The 25,791-nt window shown below is 40.8% G+C and overlaps 1 long non-coding RNA gene across 2 annotated transcripts in view; it reads left to right on the plus strand.

The window, feature by feature from the left end:
• LOC119481473 overlaps positions 1-25,791 on the plus strand; it is a 178,612-nt gene that overhangs the window by 60,722 nt on the left and 92,099 nt on the right. For both annotated transcript variants that reach the window (XR_005205197.1, XR_005205196.1), the window contains exon 5: positions 17,931-17,935. This is a non-coding gene — a long non-coding RNA (uncharacterized LOC119481473). The remainder of the gene's footprint in view (positions 1-17,930; positions 17,936-25,791) is intronic.

The raw sequence follows: 25,791 nt of genomic DNA on the forward strand, positions 1-25,791 counted from the left end.
TGTTCTCGTACACCATTTGTAGCTAGTACGTATACCTTACCTTCGTATACATCCCACAAAAGCAATTTGTATGTAATCCACGTAATCGTGAATCAGGAAGTATAAAGACTTTAATTGTTGTATAGTGAGGAGGTCAGTGGTGGATGGGTAAGTCTAAAAACACCAGACTTGACCAGTGTTCGTGTCCCGTGTGAAACCAGAAGTCACGTTGATTTATTTGTAACTTCCGTACTTAAGTTACGCCACTTTTGTAGTTATTTTAACGCAAACCACGATATTATCCAACCAAGTTGCTGTCTGTGAAGATAGACTTTTATTTTGAAAACACTGTGTGCATGTAATGAGCGGAAAGTGACACGCGTTGCTGGACATTTGTAAGAAAACGCACATAAAAAATGAGGAATAGCTTGTTTTAAGATATCATATATGAAGATACGTTGCTCTGCTCAATGTGTTCAGAAAAGGCTTAACGGGTGGTAGCTTGAGTTTGATGCATTGTCGAAGACAATATTAATTTGCAGATGACTGGATGAGCCAAGAACAAGGTCTAACTAAACTGAAGAAAACTTTAAAGCTGCATTAATTGATTTCATTTTTGGCCACTTGGCAGGGCAAGTCGTAGAAGCAAACGTATTGATCAATTTCCTATTTACACGTCCAGCAGACACAGGGCGACGTTCATTTTGAGTCATGTTTCTGTCCAATATTCACTCTTCTTTTAGCTCTGTTTTGATTTCCACCAACCAACTGAGAAACTTATGTTGCTCTATATTTAGCAGCTCAGTAGTATTGGGTTCAGTAGTATGCGAAATTAGCTGCGGACAGACAGACGCACACAGACGGAGCACATAATCCCCACTAGGTTTACGAATAGCAGAGATAACCAGTTCTGTACTGGAGAATAGCGCTCAGCTTGCCAACCTTTAAGGGTAAAGTTGGTTGTTTTCGACCAACTAGGCTGCAGGGCTGATAGTTACCTGCTGTATAAATCTGAACAATCACTGTTGTAGCATATTTATAGCTTCTTATGGTTGTTAAATTTGGACCTTTTTACTGTAAATTGGCTTTACATGGTGAAACGCTCAGGCGGAGTCTCCATGTCTGTTACAGTATGCATGTACGTTTATATTTCAGGCATTTAGCATTAACATTTTCATGCAGACGAAGAGAAGCAAATGTTCGTTTAAGTCCATTCATGTGTGTTTTGGTGTGTAAAAGGTCCCCTACCATGTACAGTAAAGGCAGCTCCCAGAGCCCACTAATGATCCCCTCAAGGCTTAATGGTGCCAGTTAACACGAACACATGTCTGAGGTCACACACACACACACACATTGCACACCCTCAGGGGTACCGGAACACCAAATCCTGCTAATACACATTCCAACATACAGCAACATTCAAAACAGGTCAAAGGTCACAGCCGTTGGCACCTTGTATAGGGTTTTACAGCCACACACACACACACACACACACACACACACACACTTTCTTAATCTCTCTCTTCTGTATATTTCCACCTCTTTCATTTCCTTTATTTTCCTCTACCGCTCTGTCTCTCTCAGTGTCGACACACACACACACACACACACACACATACCTGTAAGGTCTTTTTTAATAGCAGTGTGTGTTGTCAGTAGTGTGTCCAGGCCAGTGTTTTACAGTTCTGTTCCCATGGCTTTACCGTCACAGAGCAGACCCGCGGGCCAAATCCAGTGGCTGCCGCCGCGCGATGCCATGGAAAATCACTCTGTCGCTTCCTCTGAGCTCGAGAAAACAAGGAGCCGGTCGCAGCAGCAGCAGCTCTGGGACGAGGTTAAAGTAGTGGTTCCCAACCTGGGGTCCCGGCCTTCCCTTAGGGGGGCGCCAAAGATCACAGGGGTGTGCGCCAGGTGCTCAGACTGTCAACATTTGATTTGCTAATGTATAATTATACAAAAGTCTGGATATAAAACAATTTTAAAAGATATATTTTTGATACTTGGTGGCAAAAACTAACAAAATACTCTGCTTCAATCCATATTTGTTGGCGTTTAGCCTTTCAAAAACAACATTTTCACTGCAGTCAAAAACATATTTGCAGTAATCTAACAGCACCATAAATTTCATTTTTTTAACCACAATAACAAAAAATGTATTTCAGCTCTAACACTATTATAATAAATTAATAAATTCATACAAAAAAAGATCATATATAAGACGTCATCACTTTATTTATGGTTGATGAAACTACTTCTTTTCATTAAGGAAAGTAAAATAAAAACTAATTTAATACACTGTATCACTTAATTCAGATTTTGTTTGAGAGATTTGTAATTATTTTTAGGATGATGACATCAGGGAGCGTTGTAAAAGTGAAACCGAAACTTAAAAAGCAACACGTTGTAATACTGAATGAAATTTTACATTTGAACGCAAACCAAACAGCTTTGTTTAGGTTTAGGCAACAAAAACACTTTTTTTTTAGGGAAAAAGGTCGTGTTTTGGGTTGAAATAACTACGTTTGAAAAGTGAAAGTGAAGCTTAAGGTTTGACACAGGTTGCGAACCCCAGTCTCCTGGGTTAAAGTACTGTGTTTTTTGTCCCATCCATCGCCACCGACCTCCATCGCATTTGGAGTTTCATGCTGTCTACACCACTGCGCTGTCTATTACTACGGTCGCTAGAGGGTGCTGTTGTCTTCTTTTATTCCTTATTTCGGGGATTGCCCATGTCACTCTACGATCAAACCTACTAGTGGATTTAGCAGGCCCCTTCTGACCCACATCTATGAGGCTTATAATCACTGATAACGTCCATTTAATGGCCTGATAACAGTCTAACCGGCTGCACTGTAAACCAAATCTGAGATTAAAAACAAAGAGGGGAGAAATAATAATGTCTGGAGAAGTGAAATAAAAAAAAGGTACCCAGAATACTGCTGCTTGTATAGAATTACAAAGGAGGCACTAAGCAGAAGCTAAACTATTAGCAACGTTTTCTCTCCATCTCTGAAAAGCTTTGCCAATATTGTAGCTCGCTAAAGCCTCGAATCACAGTTTGTCATCTCGTATGTATGCGATATCAATTCTGGCACCCAACAACACGGCAAGATGACATTTTGGATGTGTAACTTCAGCCCACTGCTCGTGTTAGCCTCCAGTCTTTTCTTTGTTTTGCCTCCAGCTAACACCGTGACATAATCATGATGTTGGCTATAAAAAAGGGTCTATAGACCATTTTATTACACTTTCCACTAGACATGACATCATCAGCTGCTACAGTTTATCTGCTATAAATCTCAAAGTTTTAACTTTGAAATTTTCAACTGTCAACTAAATAAAACTACTGTCTAACCTAGAAGAGCATTAGAGCTGAGACAGCAGTGTGTATCACGTATAAATTGCAGTGAAAGCACTGATTTCAGACCAAAATAAAATGTTATTGTATCCCTCGTAATGTTTCCCACAATGGAGAGGTCAGAGGTGTGATTCCTGCGTCCTCCTCCATCATCCAGGTGCCCGTGACCAAGTTTCCGAATTCCCCTGTAAGTGTCTCTGGATGAGACACGGAGTACTTGAAGTGGAAATGGAAAAGAATCTGTTGAATCTCTATGTCTCGAGCAGATGTGGTGGCTCTGGTTTCTTTGTATTTTATATCAAAACCCTGGAAGCTGCCACAAACGATGGCCCGGACCTCGCGTGAGATATAAAACTCTTAACGACAATGTCACTGGCTCCATTTAAAAAACGTATCGCTCTTCTGCTCCGAGCCCAAGCACCGAAATCTGTAACATCATTTTAATATGTTTTTCATTCTACTTAGAGATACTACAGATATTAGCCCTATTAATTTCACAGATGTCGGCTGTTTCAGGTTCAAGGCGGAAAAATCTTTAATATCAAACCCTTGGAAGTTGGATGAAGCGGCGCAGGTCTATCGCTGAGCTCTGGCGTGCGCTGTTAAACGATCAATAAAAATATTATTAGGATCATTTCAGCGCACCTTTCCAACGCTGTGATCTCTTTTTCATGGAAGAAAATGAAAAAATATCAAAGGCTGCTGTCTCGGATGGAAAGGTGGTTCTATGAACTACTGTTTTCGTGCTCGTTCGTGATCACGGGGGAATTTATTTTCCTGTCGTACCAAATCTCTAAATCTACTCTTTTCCGACCAGACTGGCCCAGTTTTGATGATCCGTGACCTTCATATTACTGTTTATTAATCGCTGGAACATAACGGAGGATTCCTCCGCACAAGACTCACTTTTTCTACCATTCATATTTTCAATACAACCATATCATTTTAATGTGTTTTAGGTGTTTTGTTTGTAAGTAACGTTTTTGATGTGTTTTTTTGTGACGTGTTTTTTAGTGATTTGTGACATGTTTTTTTGTGACATGTTTTTTTGTGACGTTTGCGACATTTTTTTAATGACGTTTGTGACGTGTTTTTTTGTGACGTGTTTTTTAGTGACGTGTTTTTTTGTGACGTTTGCGACGTGTTTTTTAGGGGCGTTTGTGATGTGTTTTTTGTAACATTTGTGACATGTTTTTTAGTGATGTTTGTGATGTGTTTTTTTGTGAGATGTTTTTTAGTGACGTTTGTGACGTGTTTTTAGTGACGTGTTAATAGTAAAGTTTGTGACGTGTTTTTTAGTGACGTTTGTAACGTGTTTTTAGTGACGTTTGTGACAAGTTTTTTTCTGACGTGTTTTTTAGTGACGTTTGCGACGTGTTTTTTAGTGACGTTTGTGATGTGTTTTTTAGTGACATGTATTTTGTTCTTATGTTACGTTGTTTCCATACGTATTGTACTTAGTTGACGTACTTATTTTAAGCCCATCCATGATGTTTTCCCTAAACCTAGAAGTTTTGTTGCCTAAACATAACTGCAGTGGTTAACATAGTTTTGTTGCTTCACACAGTGAAACATTTAGCAGCTAAAGAACCAGATATTGGCCTCTGGAGTTGGTGGAGACCAAAAACGGAGCTAAAAGGACAGTAAATATTGCCAGAAACACGACTCCAACCAATTCCAACGTTGGTCTGGATCTGCTTGTTTTGTAAATAGGTTAATGTTCAATAAAAGGTGATAATATGTCAGTGTTGTGTTCACAGCTTCTTCTGGTGCCCCCAAGTGGCCAAAAAGTCAATAGACGTTGCTTTAAATTACAAATGGGAGTTTGATTATTTGTCTTGTGGTCAGCAATAGATGTCTGCTGTGCACACAAAACTTCAGACAGAGGTTGCAGTCCAACTCACAATCATGAATTTAAGCGCATAAGTGGAAAAAATAATAAAGTTGAAGCCTTTAAAGACACTTTGGGTAACGGTTGTGAAAAGTGAAGCATGAGCTGATATGCTGGCAGTATCAACAGTGAAGTTGGTCAAAATGAAATCATATCTATACGGTCAGACGAACGCCTGAAAAACTGAAACTCTTCCAATGTAAACAAGTTGTGGGTAGTGACAAATAAATAAAAATGTTAGAATGCAATCTGAGCTGCATTTTCATAATCTGAATCGCATTTCAGTCGAGCCATAAATGTGGTATGAATCTGATCTGAGAGGATTGGATTCTGGGTGTTTTTTCTTGCAGACTTCATAAAAAAAGTTCCTCCTCGTGTTGGCAAAGAAAAGCTGGACTGGAGCTCCCTGTCTGAACATTGCGTAAATGTCCTTGAATAAGAAACCTAAAGCGACTCTAAATCCCTAATGCTTCTACAAACATGCCTTCCTCTGGTTTAGAATACCTGCATGCATGCAACAAAGGTTGGAAAGCCACACCAGAAGTCAAATTTAGTGCTTTATTTTCTAAAGAACTCTGGCTTGATGAATTATAAAGGCGGCTAATGATTATTTGAAGTCCACTTGCCCCTGATTTACTCTCCTGGTCTGACTTCAGTCCACCGTATTTTCAACACAGAGCTGGTGGTCCACTCTTCATCCACGATTTATACGCAGCCCAAAAGCCAGAGTGAAAACAACCAGTATAATATAGATTTCATGCTAACGGAGAAATACAAGGCTAAAGACTTGGCGAATAAACTCTTAAAAACAGAGCCCCAAACACGATAAACACCAATCGTGCGACGCTGTATCGCTGACTGATTTTTACAGCGATTTGGAGCTTCAGATTGCCCTTGAAATAACCCAGAAAATCAAACGTAGTCTGGTTTGGTGTCACGAGTGAAACCTAAGTCCAGTTTTAGTAGTGGAGGTATTTCTTCTCTTAACGGGGCTGTCAGAGGGAATTACTTTTTCCCCTCCCAGTAACCCTGATATTGAATGGTTTTACCATCAACATAGCAACACTGGGTGTACGTACGTACGTGTGTCTATAAGAGGAGAAAGAAGACCACAGAAAAATATCTATAGAGAAACTGATAGAGAGAGAGAGAGATACATGGGTGAATGAGAGACAGCCAGAGGGTGTATGCGTGGTTTTGTCATTAGTGTTGAAGGGTTATTACGGGTTCCCAGACTGACTGGCCTCTGCAGTAACAATGTGCTAATACACGTCTGTCTTTCATTTCTTTCTCTTTTATATTTATCTCCCAATTCAGTCTCTTTCCAAACATTTGTAAACTATGTTCTTTAGTTTATTTATGTGATGGAAGAGGTGCTCAAATCTTTAACAATGTAAAAATACTCACTTTCAAGTTGATGTGCTGCCTTCAAAATGTACTTAAGCACAAAAGTGATACGTCCAGCAATGTTCGACAGTTTCTTCTTGTCAACAAATCCCACGAAAACACCAAAAACCGACACTGGATTCATCAACAAGTATTGTCTGTGTATCAAAGCCTGATAATATCTTCGTCCTCTGTGCCATAGAGCTCCATTGTTTTCCAAAAACTATTAAAAACACATCAATGAGCCTCGCTGTAGCACCATGAACTCACACACTGTAGTTTATTTTGACTCAGTCCCAAACACACCGTCCTGCTGCCACTAATACTCACTGGAGCACCCAATGTGGATTAATCCGCAGCTTAAAATAGTCCCCAACAAATACACGTTTTACTCCTGTTTGAGTAACGTTTGATCAAAACTACAGCAGGCAGCTGTTTTGGGTAATTCCTGAGTCTTTTTTAAAAATGAAATTATGTATTTTAAGACATCTTCAGTAGGAACCAATGGGCGTGGAGATACATGGTATGGAAGTTTGTTGAAAATAACAAAAATACAGAATAATGCTAACCTTATCTTTTAAGTATTATACTAGATATTGAAGAGTTAAAAAATTGGACAATACAGTATATCGGCCAATATTAATTTGTTACCAAAGGCATAACAAAAGCTAACATTTTTTTATAAGGACCAAAATGTGTCCTCTACTATAGCAGGACATTTGACAGTTGACAAATAAATGTGTTAATTATTATAATTAATTATGGCAAAACTGTTTTTAAAGCACCTCAAATATATCTTTTGCATTTCTGTATTGCGTTTTTTTGTTACTTTCCTACCAACAAACACACTAATATTGATATATTTGTGATAAGCTGATAACAGCTAATAATACTGACTGGCACGTTTATTGGTTGGGCTCTGATTTATTATATTATTAGTAGGGCTGTCAATTTTGTTGCAAATTTGTTTGATCGCTGCTCATTTCTTTAAAGCAGTTTTAAAGCTAGAGTGAAGATACTGGTATCATATGAAACTAAAAAAAACTAAAGAATCCATTGGTACCAACCATGTCATCCTAAACTGACATGTCCATTTTCAAAAGTGTCCCTTGACCTCTGACCTCCAGATATGTGAATGTTAATGGGTTCTATGGGTACCCACGAGTCTCCCCTTTACAGACATGCCCACTTTATGATAATCTCATGCAGTTTGGGGGCAAGTCATAGTCAAGTCAGCACACTGACACACTGACAGCTGTTGTTGCCTGTTGGGCTGCAGTTTGCCATGTTATGATTTGAGCATATTGTTTTATGAAACCAATATGTAGTGGACTAAAGTAGCATGAAATGGAAATAACTCAAGTAGAATACAAGAAACTCTCTTCCCACCATCGTCTAAAACGGAGCCACATCTCCCCTTTTCACACTCCAGCTTCTCTCACTTTGCATCATCTGTTCCTCTCAATATCTGTCTAGTATCTTTCAATCTTTCCTTTCAGACTTTTAAATCTCTCTCTCTCTCTCTCTCTCTCTCTCTCTCTCTCTCTCTCTCTCGGCCCGTCTCGGGGTCTCTCTATCGTCTCTGTGAAACAGATTGTGAAAGGCCACTGGCTCGCTGTTAAAAGGGAATCGTCGGCTGGAAAGCAAACGTTGGGAGATCAAGAAAAAGAGGGATGAGGGTATTAAAGGAGAGTCACATGGATGGGTCGATGACAGACTGGCCTGAATTATGAAAGAGAAGATGAAGTGGGGGGGATAAAGAGTCCGAGAATGAGGAAAGGTATAAAGGAGTGGAGGGGAGGAGTAAAAAGGGGGGTAAGAAAGGTGAAAACCCTTTTGAACACACTAGTTTTTGAAGAGCGCTGCGGAGAATCCTGTCAGCCAGTCGTTCACGCTGATGTGAGTTTTATACGCATTTCTGAGGCTAGTTCATTGGCCGAGAAAAATGTCGATCTTGGGCCAATCTGGGGCTTTGTATAATGGCGGAGAACAGAAAATGTGTGTTTTAGGGGAAAAGGGGAGGCGGGGGGTGGTCAGGGAGAGGTTCATACACTCGTAAGACGCCCTTTTTCCCCTCGCCGTCGGCATATCCCAGAAACCAGAGAGGGGTAGTTGCAGAGTTCGGCACGATGTTTGGTGAAACCACCTTCTAATGGAAGGAGTTTGATCCCCCTAAAGAACTGATGTGTGACCATAGACGGCCACGCATGAGCTGCAAAGCACACTGGGGGAAATTGGATGTTCACACTGCCATCAATGAAGCTGACGGCTCATCATTTTAACGGGTTGTACTGTAGATGGCAGGTTTGGAGAGGGCTTGCAACTCACGATTATTTTCAATGTCGTGTATTATCACGATTAATCGTTTAGTTGTTTTCAGCCCGTTCTCATTCCCAGGGTGTTAAACGCCGAGGCTTTGTCACAGCCATTAGGCATTCGCTAGGGCTGCACAAGTCAAATAAAAGCTTCTTAAATGTGATTTTTTTCTGATTTCTTTACTCCTCTGTGACAGTAAAGTGAATAGCTTTGAGTTGTGGACAAAACAAGACATTTGAGGACGTTATCTCGTGCTCCGGGAAACACTGATCAACATTTTTCTCCATTTTCTAACAATTTATAGACCAAACAACTAATCGATTAATCCAGAAAAAAAGTCATTTGTTGCAGCCCTAAATATCATATTTACAGGATGCTCAATATAATATAATTTTCTCTGTATCCTGCAGCAAACATGATTGAAGTTGCATCTCTCTGCATCTGCGACTGCACACCGAACACACACGTCATATTTCTGCCGCTGCTGTCGTAGTTAAACCTCGTGTCATCTGAAGGTTTACGGTTCTTGACAGGTAGGGCGAGTTCCAGCCCTCAAAAACCCATTCAAAGAGTAAATACAAAACCAAAGCAGACATTTCATGTTCGGTCAAACGAGCGAGACACAACAACCAGATGCCGACACCGTTTCCCTTTTTGTCTCTTCATCCAGACGAGCGGGAGGACAGACAGCGGTTTACTTCCCCTCTGCCACGTTGTTTATTTGGTTTGTTTGTGGGACACTAAACAAGAGATCTGTCGCCGGAGACGTTTTGTCCAACCACGTTAACTGAAGCTAAACAAGCTCAGAACATGATCCGGGCGGCGCTGGCACTCCCAGTAGGTGGTTTGGGACTCGATACTGTTCATTTAAAGCCAGTCAGGAAGTTTTGAGGAAGCACATGTTGGAAGATCTGAAATATATTTTGGATTAACTCGCTGCTACAGCTTCCATCTGTGTCTGCTCTCCTACTTCATTTCATTTTTTATATTATAGAGTTTACATCCACGTCGTCCAAAATATCATCACTTCATCATTTTATCCTGTTAGTCATTTTTGTGAAATTGTCATAATTAGCATATAATGTAAATCCTTGGTATGGTCTTTGGTATGGCCAAAAACGTGTTTTGTGAGGTCACAGTGACCTTGACCTCTAAAATCTACCACCATTAGTATTTCCGAGTAGGTCTTTGATTCATAAAGAGCTTGAGGAAGTGAAACAGCTCTGTGCTTTCGACTCTCCGTGTCGATAAAAGCATTGCAACATAAAGTTTCAATGAATGCGTAGACATGTTGTAATACTGTAATCAGCAGCCACGCCGGATCAGTTCAATCTCAAGATGTTTTAGCCATGAAATCCCGGATGACGCTTGTGTATCTTTTCTTCGTGATCTTCAGATTCAATTTTATCACCATGAAGATCACATTTTGAACCTCAAAATGTGACCTCTCCGTCTCTCCGAGAGCACATTCTCACGCTGGTTTCCCATGTCGTTAAAAAAGTTAGAGGTCAGAACTTGAGGAAGCTTTCTCTAACATACTTTGAACTTATCCAAAAATGGGTTTTTCATTCCCGCGTCGTAGTCTTTGAGAACCTGGCAGCAGCCCTCTCTAAACTATCAAGGGGACATACCGTTTCTGTTAAAATGAAACACGAATCCGTCCAAACTGCTTTGTTACTTAGTCTTACTCTTAAAAATCTTGCTACAGCTTAAGGAGCTGAGTGGAACAGCTTGCATGTAATTTTGAGAGAATTGGTTTTGTTCCCCGTTGGCCCGGACTAAGCATCGCTAACAAATGTTAACGCCGGGTGGCTGCCAAATTCTCAGAGAGGACCTTTTTGGACATCCTGTGAGGAATCTTGGTAAGTCATTAGGAAAAAATACTTGTTAAAACCCCTTAACCTTTCAACTTTAGATCTGGCTGAACTTCACTTTCCCTTAATGTTCCGCCTTAATAGCTTCAAGGGTACGATTAAGGGTGGTTAAACAAACCATCCCACACCCCTACCCCCAAAAAAAGAAAGGTATTTAGCAAATGTTTTTATCCAGGGAAAACACCGTTTCATCACTCTGATTTATAGACATATTTCACACCTGCGAGCCGTCCAGAACAAACTACAGTTCTCTGCTGTTAGATATACCAACACTGGGAATATTAAACACCTTGCTGAAGGGCAACTCAAGGGCAAAGGAATAGTTTAGGGAACGTGTTTTGCCCAAATGCCCAAAAACGACATATGTTTAGGTTCAAGTGAGAAATACCTTTAGCAGATGTAGGAATGATGACGCTTGTCCGTCGGGCTGTTATCAGCCTCATGGTTATGGGTTAGAATGGGCCTGCTACACCTACTTGTAGGTAGTAGGTAGTACATTTGAATTTCAGAGACTTTGTTTCCTGCATTCTGGTGACTTTTAAAGAATAAAGATGACTAAATATTAAGTAATAAATAATAAATCGGGAGAGGGCAATCAAAAATGGGAGTATTCACATTTAAGAAGTTTTTATTTTATCTTGTTCAGCGCTACCGAACGCTAATGGCCGTGACAACCCCTCTGTATTTGATCGGCTGGGAATGAGAACAGGCTGAATATGTAGTTATTCATGATGGAAAGTTAAAAAAGGGATGACAAATTGATGCAGCAGAACCAGATAACATCGTCTTTTTTTATTCCACGCATTCTTCTTCCTTCCTCCGTCAAAGCCTGGCGCATACATTACCCACAATGCAGCTCGACCGCTGAGAGTTCAGTCGTAGATTCTGGTGTGTTAGCGGCTAATATAGCCGCTAACCTCAAGCACCTCCGTCTGTCTGTCTCCTGCTGTCTCTGTTTCTTTCTCTCACTCAGACACATCATCAGTATATAATCACAGTATCCTGTTCAGATCGGAGGTAACAGCAGGAGGTTAGACACCACTAATTTCCATCTTCCTCTTTGTGTATGTGTGTTAGTCTGGGATCTAAACAGAAAACTACAAATTGCCCCAATTAGCTTGAGTTTAGAACATTTAGACCATCACACATCGTTCGCCCTACAGGGGGTGTATGACTGTACGGAAGTGTCTTATTCCTGAGTCATGCTGCGGTTTTTCTTCTAATGTGGCTCCATTCCTTTCCTCCATCCTGCTCCACCGTCTCTGCCCTCTTCACTCCACACAAACTCTCTAATTTAATCTCTGTCCTTTATTCCACCCTTAAAGCCCTTGTCTTACCTTCAGAACGGGGAGAAACACTGGTATAATGTTTTAAAGTAGGGTATTACCCTCAACAGTCGGGCATGACCTCGACAATTTTGGAATAGAAAGATGTTAAAACCCCCAAAACCCTACCATTTCTGCAATGATAACCATCACTAATGATGTCACAAGAACCAATACTTGGATACCAAGTCAATGCCAAAATTCTGAAAATGTGACGTTACTCGTTTTACCGGGGATCGAGGCAAACGTCGTCCCAGGGGTGATAAAAAAATTCCCTGATAATGCTACATCTTGAACAACAAATCCATGTTGAAGTCGACAGGATGAGAGCTAGTTAACGTTAGCTGCTAGCAGCCGTTTGGCAGCACAGTCATGCTAACGGAGCTAACAGCTAACGTGCAGAGGTTGCATTGATTGTTACATTATGATGTGTTCAAGCTCTATTCAGTAAAAAATTATAAAAATTAAACGTTATCATGATGTGTTCAAATTTAATCTTGTAAAATATATTTTTTGGCGAGAAACTTGAGGCAGATCATCAGAAATTAATAATGAATTCACAAAAAAACAGTATGCAAATGGTAATAAATGAGTTTATGTTTAGGTACATGGGATTTATTTTTTTACTGTGGTATGGAATTGGTATCAAGAATTGTGGATTTTTACTGGTATCGGTATCGACTACGAAATTCCTGAGTTGTGACATGCCTTACTATCACTATAAAGTATAAAGTAATGGCTGGAAAAACTACGCAGTTGTGATTATTCTGAATAATCCCTAAAATCATTGGCGTTAACACAATTCCTAAAAGTCCGTAATAAAATTAAAAAGTCTGGAATAATTACATTCCTGTAATAATCCAGTAAAGGGAAAATTCTGGAATAAAATGTGGGAAACATTAGTGAAATCTGGAATAATACCGAAGAGTCCAGATGGAGATAACCCTGAAAAGTTTGGCATAATCTTGTAAAAGTCTGGAATAAACCCAAATATATCAGGAAGAACTCCCAAATATCAATAAATGGTGCGTCGGTATTTGACAAGTTGGGAGGGAGAACGGGTTGTATTTTTTTGTTCCTTCTCCTTGATACCACCTTAATTCCTTCCCTCTCTCCCTACGTTCATACAACTTCAGTTGCCCTCAGTAGATCCTGTTTTCTCTACAGCTCTCTTCTTCAGCCCACGTTAAATTCAACAGGTTTGTTACAGGTTACTGAAAGTGTCGCAACAATACAGTAATTTTCCATCTTAAACCCACGCACAGTGTTCGGTTGCAGCTGATTGCATTGGTATAAAACATGCACACACTCACGCAAAGTCATCAGTGTCAACACGCCTTTACCGCCAATGACGTCACACCATAAATACAATGCACGTGTGGGTGTTTCTTTCGGTTGTATTTCCATCGAATTTCACAACCTACGTGTGTTAAACGGATATCAAATCACCGCATACACACACATTGGCTAGCTCGGACACATGGGAGCATCCTTGTCTGATATACTCACACTGGAGAGATTCCCCCAGTTTCAACATGAGTATTGGGAAACAGGGGAAATAGAAAGAGAAAGATACATCTGTGCGGCAGATTTCTATTGTTTCTTTTCCGAACCCGTCTTTCATCCTTCCTCTCGTCCTGTCCTCTGTTCATCTGAGGAACATCAAGAGCTGGTTCATGGAAATGTCAGAGCGAGAGAGAGAGAGAGAGAAAGAGAGAGAGATCGTAGCATTTAGAAACAGAAGTAGTGATGGCTGCACCACTGATTTACTCCTATGATTTATTAAGATTACAGTAATATTAAACACACAGCGGTCATCGTAGCTGGAAGCGAACACCGTAATGTTGACAAACGGTTGCGGTTATCGTTGTTACACGTGGTTAACATTTTGAATCAGTTGCGGTTAATGTTGTAACACGTGGTTAACGTTGAGAAACGGTTGCGATTAACGTAAATCGTGGTTAAAGTTGTGAAACGGTTGCAGTTAACATTGTAACACGGGATTAATGTTGAGAAACTGTTGCGGTTAACGTTGTAATACGTGGTTAACATTTTAAATCGGTTGTGGTTAACAATGTAACGCGTGGTAAAAACGTGGTAAATGATGTGAAACGTGGCGGATAACGTTTTAGCACGTGGTTAACGTTGAATTTCTGAATGGATGCAATAAATGTAAAAAATATACAAAAGTTAGTCTATGTTGTCAGCTAAACATCTGGATGTTCTGGTGGCTCAGCTGGTTGAGTTTGAATCTCAAACTGTGTGTTATCTACTCTACTGTCATTTAAAAAGCTGAATTTCCTCCAAACGTAACCACTGGGGCTGATCAGTGTCCAGAGAGACAAACACCCTCCTAACAGCAGGTAACTGTATAACGTCTGGCTGCAGTTTGTGGTCGTATTGTGGTTTGTTTCCGCTCTTGCTTTTGTTTGTATTATGTGCACATAGCGAGAGCAAAACCAAAAAGCTCATGCATATTGATGAATCTGATCCAGCTGCTGCGCCTCCCCACTCTAATCCTCCTCCTTCAAAATAAAAGCACCCTGTGGAGCGATTAGGGGTGGCGATGACAACAGAGTGCAGAGCTGGAAAGCTTAAACCTGTTTAGAATATCTGAGAAAAGCGGTTTTTCAACACAACACAGAAGGTTTAGAAATGTCAATTTAGGGAAAAGGTTTTTGAATTATTGCCGTATTTTTTCTTTCTTTGTTTCATTCTACCGACAGCGCTGATGGAGCCTTATTGGCCAATCGAATAAACGCTAATAACCCCTCAATATTCTTTTCAAATGCCAAACAACTTTCAGGTCCCGTCAGGAACTCTCCTGTCAAACCTCATCACTAATAATCACATCCAAATACACAGAAGAATCACACAAACTCCAACAGTCCAGTGTTCAAATTCTTAAGTGCGTCCACGCTCGCCAGCCCATGCACAAACTGAACCTCTCTGGGGGTGAAATCAGAACATTTGGCTCAACAATAGTCCGTACTGCAGCTCTGTTGTCTTGTTACGTTGATGTTCTACTGGTTTACTGGTAAGGGGGAAGACACAATTATTTTGATGATTTACTGGTAAGGCTCGAGGTCGTTGTTGTTGGAGAAATATTTGACAGCAGAAAAACACGTGTTTCATCTACGGAGAATGGCCTGCAGCGGCCTGTGTGTGCTACCACTGTGAAAGATCCTCTTTGTTCTTGTGTTGAGGGAACATTGTGGCGGCCGCACTTAAGACATTATCCTCATTAAGTTTCCCCCAGCGTGTCTCCCAGGAGTCAGATAGATACAATTATCTCATATTATCTGGGAACCTCGGTCTCCTCAACTTACATGATGCATTGTTGTAGATTTAACTACCGACAGATAAAATAGTTAGCTCCATGTCGACAACGAGGGGTTGTAGAGCAACTGCTGCTTTGGAACTACAGTTCCCATAATGCTATGTGAGATGTAAACAGGAAGTATAATGTTGTACTGCCAATTGGCACCATTTAAAGTATGCCGATTTAGCTGTTAGCAGTCCGTGTTTGCTGAGTTTTAAGAAGCAGCTTTTTCCCCCCATGATTTCAAAGTGGATTTATTTTGAGGGAATAATACAAATGATAATGTGTGTTAGGGATGCACCTATACCGATACCAGTATCGGGTATCGGGTCCGATACTGTGCTCATGTACTCGTACTCGTACTCGTACTCGTACTCGTACTGGCAAAGCGGCTCCAATACAACGGCACCGATACCACTTTACAGCAGCGTGACGTTAACCTCTCGTCACCATCTTTCGGGTCCTATCTCAAGCGCTCACACTCCACCTCCCCGACGGTGCGGGCGAGATGTGCCGGTGGTGCGCCCGACCTCGCGGGGCCAGGATCCCACCTTAGGCGTCGCGCGCCGGCCCTCACTTTCATTGCGCCACGGGGTTTTGCTTGCACCGCCTGACTCAGGCGTGCGTTAGACTCCTTGGTCCGTGTTTCAAGACGGGTCGGGTGGGTTGCAGACATCGCCGCAGAGCCCTGGCGCCTTTTACGTGGGCCGAGCCCAGCCCTGGGGGCACGACACGGTTAGGGCGCATTAAGGACAGTCCACACCGGTGACGCTTCGGCCACGGCCCCGGCCTCGTATGCGGGACTCCCCAGCCTGCTGTGTGTCGCTCACACCCACCAGCTGGCTGTTAACGAGGGTCTTTTGGCACAGAGAAGTACTCGTATCGGTACTCCGTATCGGCGAGGACCCAAATCTAAGTATTTGTACTTGTACTCAGTCTATATATGTGTGTGTGTGTGTGTGTGTATATCTGTGTCCAAATCTTGTGGACACAGATATTATATATATATTATATAATGTTTCGAGCAGCTGAGTGAAATGGCTAGAAAAAAGTCAAATATATTTATTAACAGACAGCAGTGTTGTAGTATCGGTTTTGGTCTCAAGTCCAGCTGTCCGCTTGTGATCGGATCACTGAGGGCCTTAGTCTCCTCCTGCCTTGGTCTCAACCCCTCAAAGTCTTGGACTTTATGGGGTTGGACTAGGCTTGGTCACGACTTGGTCTCGGTTTAGGTGGTCTTGACTGCAACACTGACAATTAGATCTCACTTTTCTGCCCCTTACTCCGGCCTAACAGATACATGTGCTCCTCTGTGGTGTTTTACCATGTTCCCTGTTCGAAACTTAATGTAATACAGGTCTGAATCCTATTGTGAGGGTTTCATTCCATATTTTATTTCAATGAAAGCACGTTATATAAATTAGACAACATTGAGAATGAGTTTTTTCTCTTGTTCTGCCTCAGAGACCGGCCTGTAGCACATTTTCGGGTGTAGTTTCCCAGAGTTAATCACTGTACGAGGTGAGAAAGATGGAGGCTGTTTGAGTGGGAACGGGGTCAATTAGTGAACTTGAACTCCAGAGGTCACCGAGGGAGAGTTCACGACCCCTGAGAAAGGTCACGACCTCGCTGTTTACACAACCAGGAAGACTCACACACCCTTGCCACAGCGTAGAGAGAGGTCAAAGGTCATGGGTTAACTAAGGGAAGTAACAGCAACTGGAGGGAAGGAGGGAGAGAGGAGAGAGAGAGGAGTTTTCTAACCTGCATCTGGCCTCCAGATGGTTTGTGAGTCATCTCTGGGTTAGACACACACACACACACACACACACACACGCACACACACGCACACACACACACACACACACACACACATATATAGAGGAGCAGTTTTGGCTTCCCCCGCTGAGACTAGATCATTCCCAGGTTGGGTCGATCGGAGGGTAAACTCGACACCTGACTCTCTCTCACACACACATATACACACACACACACTCCCGTTGCAAACAAACAGGACTGTATTGTCACACACAAACACACTCCAGACACATGCTTCTTTTTGCACAAGTCATACTCACACACACACACACACACACACACACACACACACATATATACTGTATACGGAGAAGCACCTGAGTGGTTCCCCTGCCAGCGGAGAGTTCACAGGGAGGCTGCTGTGTAAGAATGATACTCCGAGGTGTCAGAGTGAAGATGAAAAAAAAGAGCGAGTGATATATGTGCAGAATATATGAAACAATGGAATATATATGGGATTAATATGGAGGGGGAAAGAAACACTAAAGGAGGAATAAAGCGATTTCTGACAGGTTGGATTCATCGCGTTTTCTGCAGACTAGAGAAATAAAATGTTATTTGGGCAACAAATATGTTATCTGAACAAGCAGAGACGGGAAGCCACACACTGAGGCTGATAAGACGTACAGTACGCTCCCTCCAGTTCATGAACTCGTCCCAGTGAAGGTCAGATTGTTTTAGATTGTCCTTAACAACGTTGGCCATCTTATCTGAGCTGCTGCCGCGACCAAGTTTCAGCAAAGATTTCTAGTAGGGCTGTCAAAGTTAACACGATAATAACGTGGTAACTTAAATTTGTTTCAACGCCACTAATTTCTTTAATGCATTAGGTTGTAGTGGGCTCAGTTTTAAAGCTAGAGTGAAGATACTGGCATCATATGAAACTAGAAAACCTGGATACTTTAGGGCGAGGCTACCTTGTGATTGACAGGTCGCTACCACGGCGTTGTCCGGTCTGGGAGTTGTCCGTGTTTTCGTTTTAAAACTTGCAGAACGCAGAATTTGAGACTTCAAAACGTTAGTTCACAAACCAATGAGTGACGTCTCGCTGACTACTATATACAGTCATGTACCTACATGGTCTGAACACACCTATAAGACCTCATTTCTACAAAAATAGATGTGATGTGCGAGCTTTCAAATGAGCAGACGGTGCACACAGACATGAGTTTACCTACAAAGAACCCAACAGTGATCCGATCCACATCAGAAAACACACACAACCCTTAAAATAAACTCCCAGCACTGACGGAGCCTCGCATTAACAAAGCATCTCTCAAAAACACAACAAGCTGGTAGACTAAATAAAAAAAATATGTTTATTGTGTAACATAAACATATTGTGCCCACTTGTATCTGTCAGAGAAATCTGCAGCAAACAAGGCTGATTGAATCAGTGAGGAACACAAAGATGTGATGAAACCCTAGCAGGCGTTTTGTTTTCTCAGTGGATCTGCAGACATGATGACTGGCTGCATAACAACTGCTGAATGAGCCCCAGGTCACCAACTTACATATGTTCGCTGTGAGTTGATGACCTGAAAACGACCTCACGACAAATCAAATCAACTCTGAACTGCAGTAACTCATCATTAGATTATGAGTGAGATCAGATCTGTAGGAGACCTAAGATGTGATTGTTGTTTTAATTCGTTAAAACAAATGTTAGACATTTTGGGATATACGCTTATTCTCTTCCTTGTGAACAGTTATATGAGAGGATTGATATTAATAATAGTATAGTAATTAGGATATATCCCACGAAATCATGAACCAGGAAGTATAAAGAGCGACAAAGAGCTGCATAGGGAGGAGGTTGGGGTGGATGGGTGGGTGAAAAAAACACCAGACTTTGGCCCAAGAGATCAATATTGGTGCCCCGTGTGAGGTCAAAAATTGATTTATTTGAGACGCAACTTCCGTTCCGTAAGTTACGCCACTTCCATAGTTATTTTAACCCAAACCACGATATTTTCCTAAATTAGTTTTGTTGCCTAAACCTAACCAAGTTGTTTTCTGTGTAGATGGAAGTTTATTTTGAAAAGACTGCATGTATGTTACGAGTTGAAATTGATACGCGTTGCTGGACATTCGTAGGGAAACGCGCGACAAAAGCAATAACCTTTCGTATCATAGAGATGAACCGTTGTATGAGGATACGTTGCTCACACACCCATACAATGCAGTACAGCATGCTCTCTCACTCTCTCTTTTAGTCTCGATGCCGCCCACCGGGCAAACCACCAAAAAAACACACATTTCCTGGCAGTTGAAACATGGAGGACGTCAAAATAAAATCAGCAAAATAACAGCACAAACATCTGTGACCTCTCAAACCAAAATGACTTCATACATGTTTACTGTATGTGTGTGCAGGAGTTCATAAGTATAGAAAAACAAGCATGTTTCTGCTTGTATAAAAGTGTTCCACTGTGAGCATCTGCACCAAGAACGGCATCAACGCCAAAACATCCAGGTTTTCATAACAGTTTCAGGAAGACATCAAAGGTTGTGACCTCCATCGCCTTCCTGTATCTCTGGCCTGTGTGTGTGTTTTTGGAGTCACCAGATAACATCTCTGATCTTTTATCGGTCTGGTTTTATTGTAAACGGCTCCAGATTCACCTGCCAGACAACATGCTCATTCAACCGCCGCAACCTTTTGGCCTTCACTTCACCCTTTGGCAGTGGTTCAGCAAAAGAAGAAGAAGAAGAAGAAGAAGAAGAAGAAGAAGATGAGGAATAAGATTAAATGTGAATGCAATACTTTTACAAAATCAGACCGTCTTTTAGCTCAGGCTAAAAACTACAAAAGTGCTGGAATGATCCTGCATCTTCTGTATTTTTTTTGGCATTTCTTTTTTGTTTTTTGTTTTATCCAAAACTGCTTACAGCAATATGAGGGCAGGCATGTTTAGCACAGGTGGCAACAAAAGTCTCAACTACGGTGGCCCTGAGAGGCCAAACATCACAGGAGAGAATAAAAAAAAAAAAGAATAAAAAATATCGAGATTCTTGTGAAGTATGGAAGTAACGTGACAATTAAAAACAACTTCTGAGTTAAAATAACTATATAAATGGGGTTATTTAAATACGGAAGTAACGTGACAAATCAGTCAACGTTTGGGTTAAAATAACTACGGAAGTGGCGTTACTTAAGTACGGAAGTTACGTGTAAAATAAGTCAGCGTTTCGGTCAAAATAACTACAGAAGTGGCGTTACTTAAGTACGGAAGTTACGTGATAAATAAGTCAACGTTGACTTCTGGTTTCACACGGGATATGAATAGGGGTCTCTTGGGCTAAAGTCAGGTGTTTTTTGACCCACCCATCCAACCCGACCTCCTCTCTACGCAGCATTTGTCACTCTTTATACTTCCTGGTTCAAATATACTGCAGATCAAAGTACGAGTGAACTCGGTGTATGTTTTTCTCAGTGTATATGAATATGTGTGTGTGTGTCCCTTGGCCTCTCCGAGCCCTCCGTCTCCCGCTTGATTTCATTTCCATATGCTCGTCTCTGACGGTGTGTGTGTTCATGTGATGGTCGGAGGAATAAAACACTCATTAGAAAAATATTCCACTCGAGCAGAGCGAAAGAAAACTCGCTGTGGATTTATATACACTGCACATACACAGACACACACACTGCATGTGGGCTATAAGATTTAGCATCATCATGGGGAATCAAGAAGAAGAAACTTTTCAGATTTGGAAAGAAAACCTCAGTTTTTACCTCGATCACTAAATCTCTACGCTGTCCTCTTTCTCCTTAATCTCCTTTTTTCTTCCTCTATCCCTGTAAATCGTGCTGTTTTCTCTTCTTCTGTTTTATAGACTGAACTCGCCTTTAACCTCGCAGATTTTCTCCTTTCTGTCTCGCTTTCTCAATACGTCTGCGACATTCTTCCCAGTTTACGTTGCCCCCATTTCAATTTTTCTCCCGTCTTATAAAACCTGTGCTAACCTGGTTATCTCACGTCAGAGGCCTCTACACTCTCTCCTTTGTAGTTTTACATGTTACGCTTTGTTTCAAGTCTTTAAACCTTTAACTGCTGTTATTTTTTTATGAACAACATATTCCAAAATGTCTGAGTGTGCCGCTCCAACAAAGTTAACATGCATCTTTATGACTTTATAAAGGAGAAGGTTATTTTAGTTCACTTAAAGGGTACACATCAATTGTCTTTATCAGCGTTGTAGTACTCGAGATCGGTCTTGGTCTCGAGACCACTTGTTGAAGGTCTTGGTCTCGTCTCTGAATCGACCGCATTTTTATTCCGTCTGATTTATTTGTTAACATCATTACTGGGATTGCTCATAGAAAACAATTAGGAAGGAAACAAATTCCCACACATAGAATTCACCTCTGCAAAGCCGTTTGATTATTTTATCAAGACATTTGTTATGGCACACTTCCATATATACATGCATATATACAGTATATATGGCAATAAAAGATGTGAATGAAGAGGAATCTTCATTTGTTCTCTGTGGGAGTTTTTATGGGTCTATGGTTTGCATGTTCCACATTTTATCGTAAGTGTGTCATGCATTGTGGGACTCGCACTGGTCTCGTCTTGGTCTTGACTCGGTCTCCACCCCTCAAAGTCTTGGTTTTGTCTCGGCCTCTTTACACTCTGGTTTTGGTCATGACTTGGTCTCGGTTTAGGTGGTCTTGACTACAACACTGGTCTTTATATTAATAGTGGGTCATATGACTATATGCTATGTGAAATGGGTTTCTCGTAGTGAGATATCAACTTTACTGTTTGGTCCAGTGTCACTGAATCATATGGTCTCGGTTTAGGTGGTCTTGACTACAACACTGGTCTTTATATAAACAATGGGTCATATGACTATATGCTATGTGAAATGGGTTTCTCGTAGTGAGATATCAACTTTACCGTTTGGTCCAGGGTCTCCTAGGGTTGCCACCTCTTAGTTGATTAGTCGACTAATCGGTCATTTTGTTCTTAGTTGACTAACATTTCTTTGGTCGATTAGTCTATTTCTATGTTTTTTCATGACATATTTCCCAGAAACTTATGAGTACATCTCTGGTAAACACAAGATTTAAATTGGTGCTTTTGCGGTGATTCTTTGTGGAATCGATTACTCGACAAAATCGTATTAGTGTTGATTTTTTGTCGATTAAGAATTTCTTTTGTCGTGGACAGCCCTTGTGTCACCGCTCTCATCAGCAGCTGTTTTCGGCAAAATATATTTGATAAACCTGCTGTGTGCTTCCTGTCCGGCACTAAATGGCAGACTGACAAAGTTAGCGACCAGCTGGTGAACATAGTGGAGCATTTAGTAGCTAAAAAGCCAGAAATTTCCCTCAGGAGTTGGTGGAGACCAAAACAGAGCTAAAAGGAGAGTAAATTGAACTTTCATTGGTCAGGTCACCAGAAACAAATGAATGAATGCAGATGTTGCTGCATGTCTGTTGTATGTGGAAATACATGTTTGCTAAAACGTTCATCATAACTACTTTTTAAGGCCATGTTATGTCAAACGTTTGAGCTTGTTTTGAAATATGCCCCGAAAAAGCCCCCAAAAACGGATTCCTGCTGCTTTAATTTATATTATTGGTTTAATGGAAATGACAAGTGTACGTACATGATGGTCAGTCTGTCTATCGTTGTTGTCTATATGTCAGATCCAGCCCCTCCTCATCCCTCGTTTCTTCTCCTCGCGTGTGAAGAGGCTCATTTCTTGACGCCTCACTGTTTTGATGAACCTCATTAAAGAGTGAAAGCACATTCCTCTATGGCTTTATAGCGCTGTTACCCACACACACACACACACACACACACACACAGACACGCACAAACGCATGAACACACTCACGTTCCTGCTGGTGTTTATAGTGCAATTCCTTTTTTTTTTTATTCACCTATTTGGTGATCATGCCCATGTGCTTGTTAAAACCAGCTCTGTTGATAAAATGAGTGCACATATTAACAAATCATGCACACATATGTGCACTCACACGGCTGCCAGCCTGTGTATCTGTGCCGGGTTCAGCTGAGAGCTTTTCATGTCACGGTTTCAAAAAGCCGCTTCCCCTCGCCAACACATCGCCACGTAAGGAAACACAGGTGGGCGAAATTGCTCGAATGCCTTCTCTGAAAATGTGAGCGGTGCGTTTTGCCAGTTGAGGAACAACAACAGTCGTTACTGCGAGTTGAGAGAACGGTCAGTGTAGGCGTTTTAATTTCAGCTGGATGCCACATTGACCAGTTGGAGAGCTGGTGATGGTTCGACTCTTTCTTTCTTCAAAAACACAAGTACTTCATGAGTTATTATGGAATGTGAAGCTTTTGATCAACTGACACGTTGAAGTTCATATAAAATTCACTTTTATGACATCACTAATATGACTAATTTAATTATTCAGAGAACCTTGTTAGAAATTTAGATCCTTATTATATTAAAAAAATGTTAAATATACAGAAAATTATTAGTAAAATATTCTAAAAGAAAAATCCTATAAAATGTCAGAACAAATATTGTCAAATATAATTTTTTTGTAAAATAACTGCAAAATATGCAACAAAACATATTCAAATATAACAAAAAAATCAGTAAAATATCCAAAGATTATTAGTAAAATATATAAACTAATAGTATAATATCTGAAAAAAAGTAAAATATCTGAAAAAATCTGTAAAATATCAGATTTTTTGTAAATTAACCATAAAAAATGTAAAATATCAGAAAAAATCTGTTCAACAAAAAATATTAAATAAAAAAACAAGTACATTTGTAAAATATTGGAAGAATATTAGTGAAATATAGAAAACTGTAAAATGTCTGAACAAAATTAAAATACCCATTTTTTTTATAAAGTATCCCAAAAAATAAATAGTAAAATATCTGAAAAAACTGTAAAATAGCAAAAAAAACTGTACATGTGTAATGTTGCTCGTGTCAGCCTCGTGTTATCGTCTGAAAATGTCAATAAAAATATATATTACATGTATGTATGCATCCATATGTAAGCTCTGAGTCCAAGTTCCCCCACCAGGAAGTTATTGTAGTCTATAAATCCTCATTTCTCCGTGGAGGTTATCTGGCTGAATTTGACATCCATGAATTCAGGTTTGATGAGATAAGAGTGTGTCCAACCTCCAAACGGTACTACATCTTCAGTAACAGTAAACTCTTCATGGTGTATTATTTTAGGAGTTAGAATGCTATAAATTATTGTACATTTTTTAGGTATAGATGCAGAAAACTGCCCTCCCTGTCTTCAACAAACACCCCTCCAGCGGCGGTTAGGATGACAACAAGATTATAGAGGTGGTTTGGGAGTGAAGGTCTGAATCCATCCAGCCTGCCAGGACAAATATAGATTAGCAAAGCAAAGGCCTTCCCCATACTTCATCACCCTGCAGCCCCCAAACTGCTCCGGTAGAGCAGCTGATGGGCCAGCAGAAGAAAAACTGTTGGCTTTTCTCAGCATAATGTTGACAAAAACCAGAACTTCATTTTCCTCGTATTAGACCTTTTGCTGACTAGACAGCTGGTTAGACTATTATCAGGTCATTAAATGGGGAGTTATCAGTAGTTATCTCATAGATGTGGGTCAGTAGGGGCCTGCTACACCTACTAGTAGGTAACTATGGACAATAATGCGATTAATGTCATTTAAATATTTTACTCGAATGATTTAAATGATTTGTATTCATTATTTATAAGCACAGAAAAGAAAGTCTTAGTTGTGTTCCTTACTTGCCTGAATATTTAATATTAATTTAATATATTTATATACAATAACTGCCTTCTTATCATAGTCATAAGTTGTTGATGTATTCTGTATCATGGGTTAGGATTTATGTTGCAATGTCTTAAAGTCAGATTCCTTACAGTCAGACGGTTTAAATCCTGGCGATGGCTACATGCTCTGCAGCATGTGGTGCATCATCATCATTTGTGGTTTCATGCTTGTCAACATGGCTGCTATCACAAAACAAAGCTAGGGGGGAAAAAAACAAAGCTATTACATGATAATTCTAACAGTCAAACGGCGTTAAATATCTCAAAAACACTAACATCTGTGAGGAGAGAATCATCTGTAATTTAAAAAAGTCGGAGCGACGCACGCGAGGAGACGTTTCCTAACGTACCGCTTCAGCTTCACCTTCTCTCACCGTGTAAAACATCCGCTGCTCAACCTTGACTGGGGCTCCTCTGGTGCTGTGGTTAGTGTTACTGTCTCCACCCCGGTCCTCTGCTGGCTTCAGCTCTGCTTTAATAACGGACAGTCTGACCACAGAGATTTCACAGATATCCCAAACTACTACCTTCACGGCTGCACGTATTTCATTTTTGTCTCGCTGAACGTCTGCCTTCGAGACGGCGTATGCTAATGTGCTCTGGTGACTCCACGCCCTGATGTGCATATATCTGCCAGTGTGTGTGTGCAACATCTCCACAACGTCTCTAATACACTCCGACTGCGGATGCTCCGCAGATTGGCCCGCTGTGTCATCTTCTCTTTCTGGTGGTAAAAA

This window comes from Sebastes umbrosus, chromosome 22 (genome assembly GCF_015220745.1).
Source record: "Sebastes umbrosus isolate fSebUmb1 chromosome 22, fSebUmb1.pri, whole genome shotgun sequence".
In the NCBI taxonomy this organism is placed as follows: Eukaryota; Metazoa; Chordata; class Actinopteri; order Perciformes; family Sebastidae; genus Sebastes; species Sebastes umbrosus.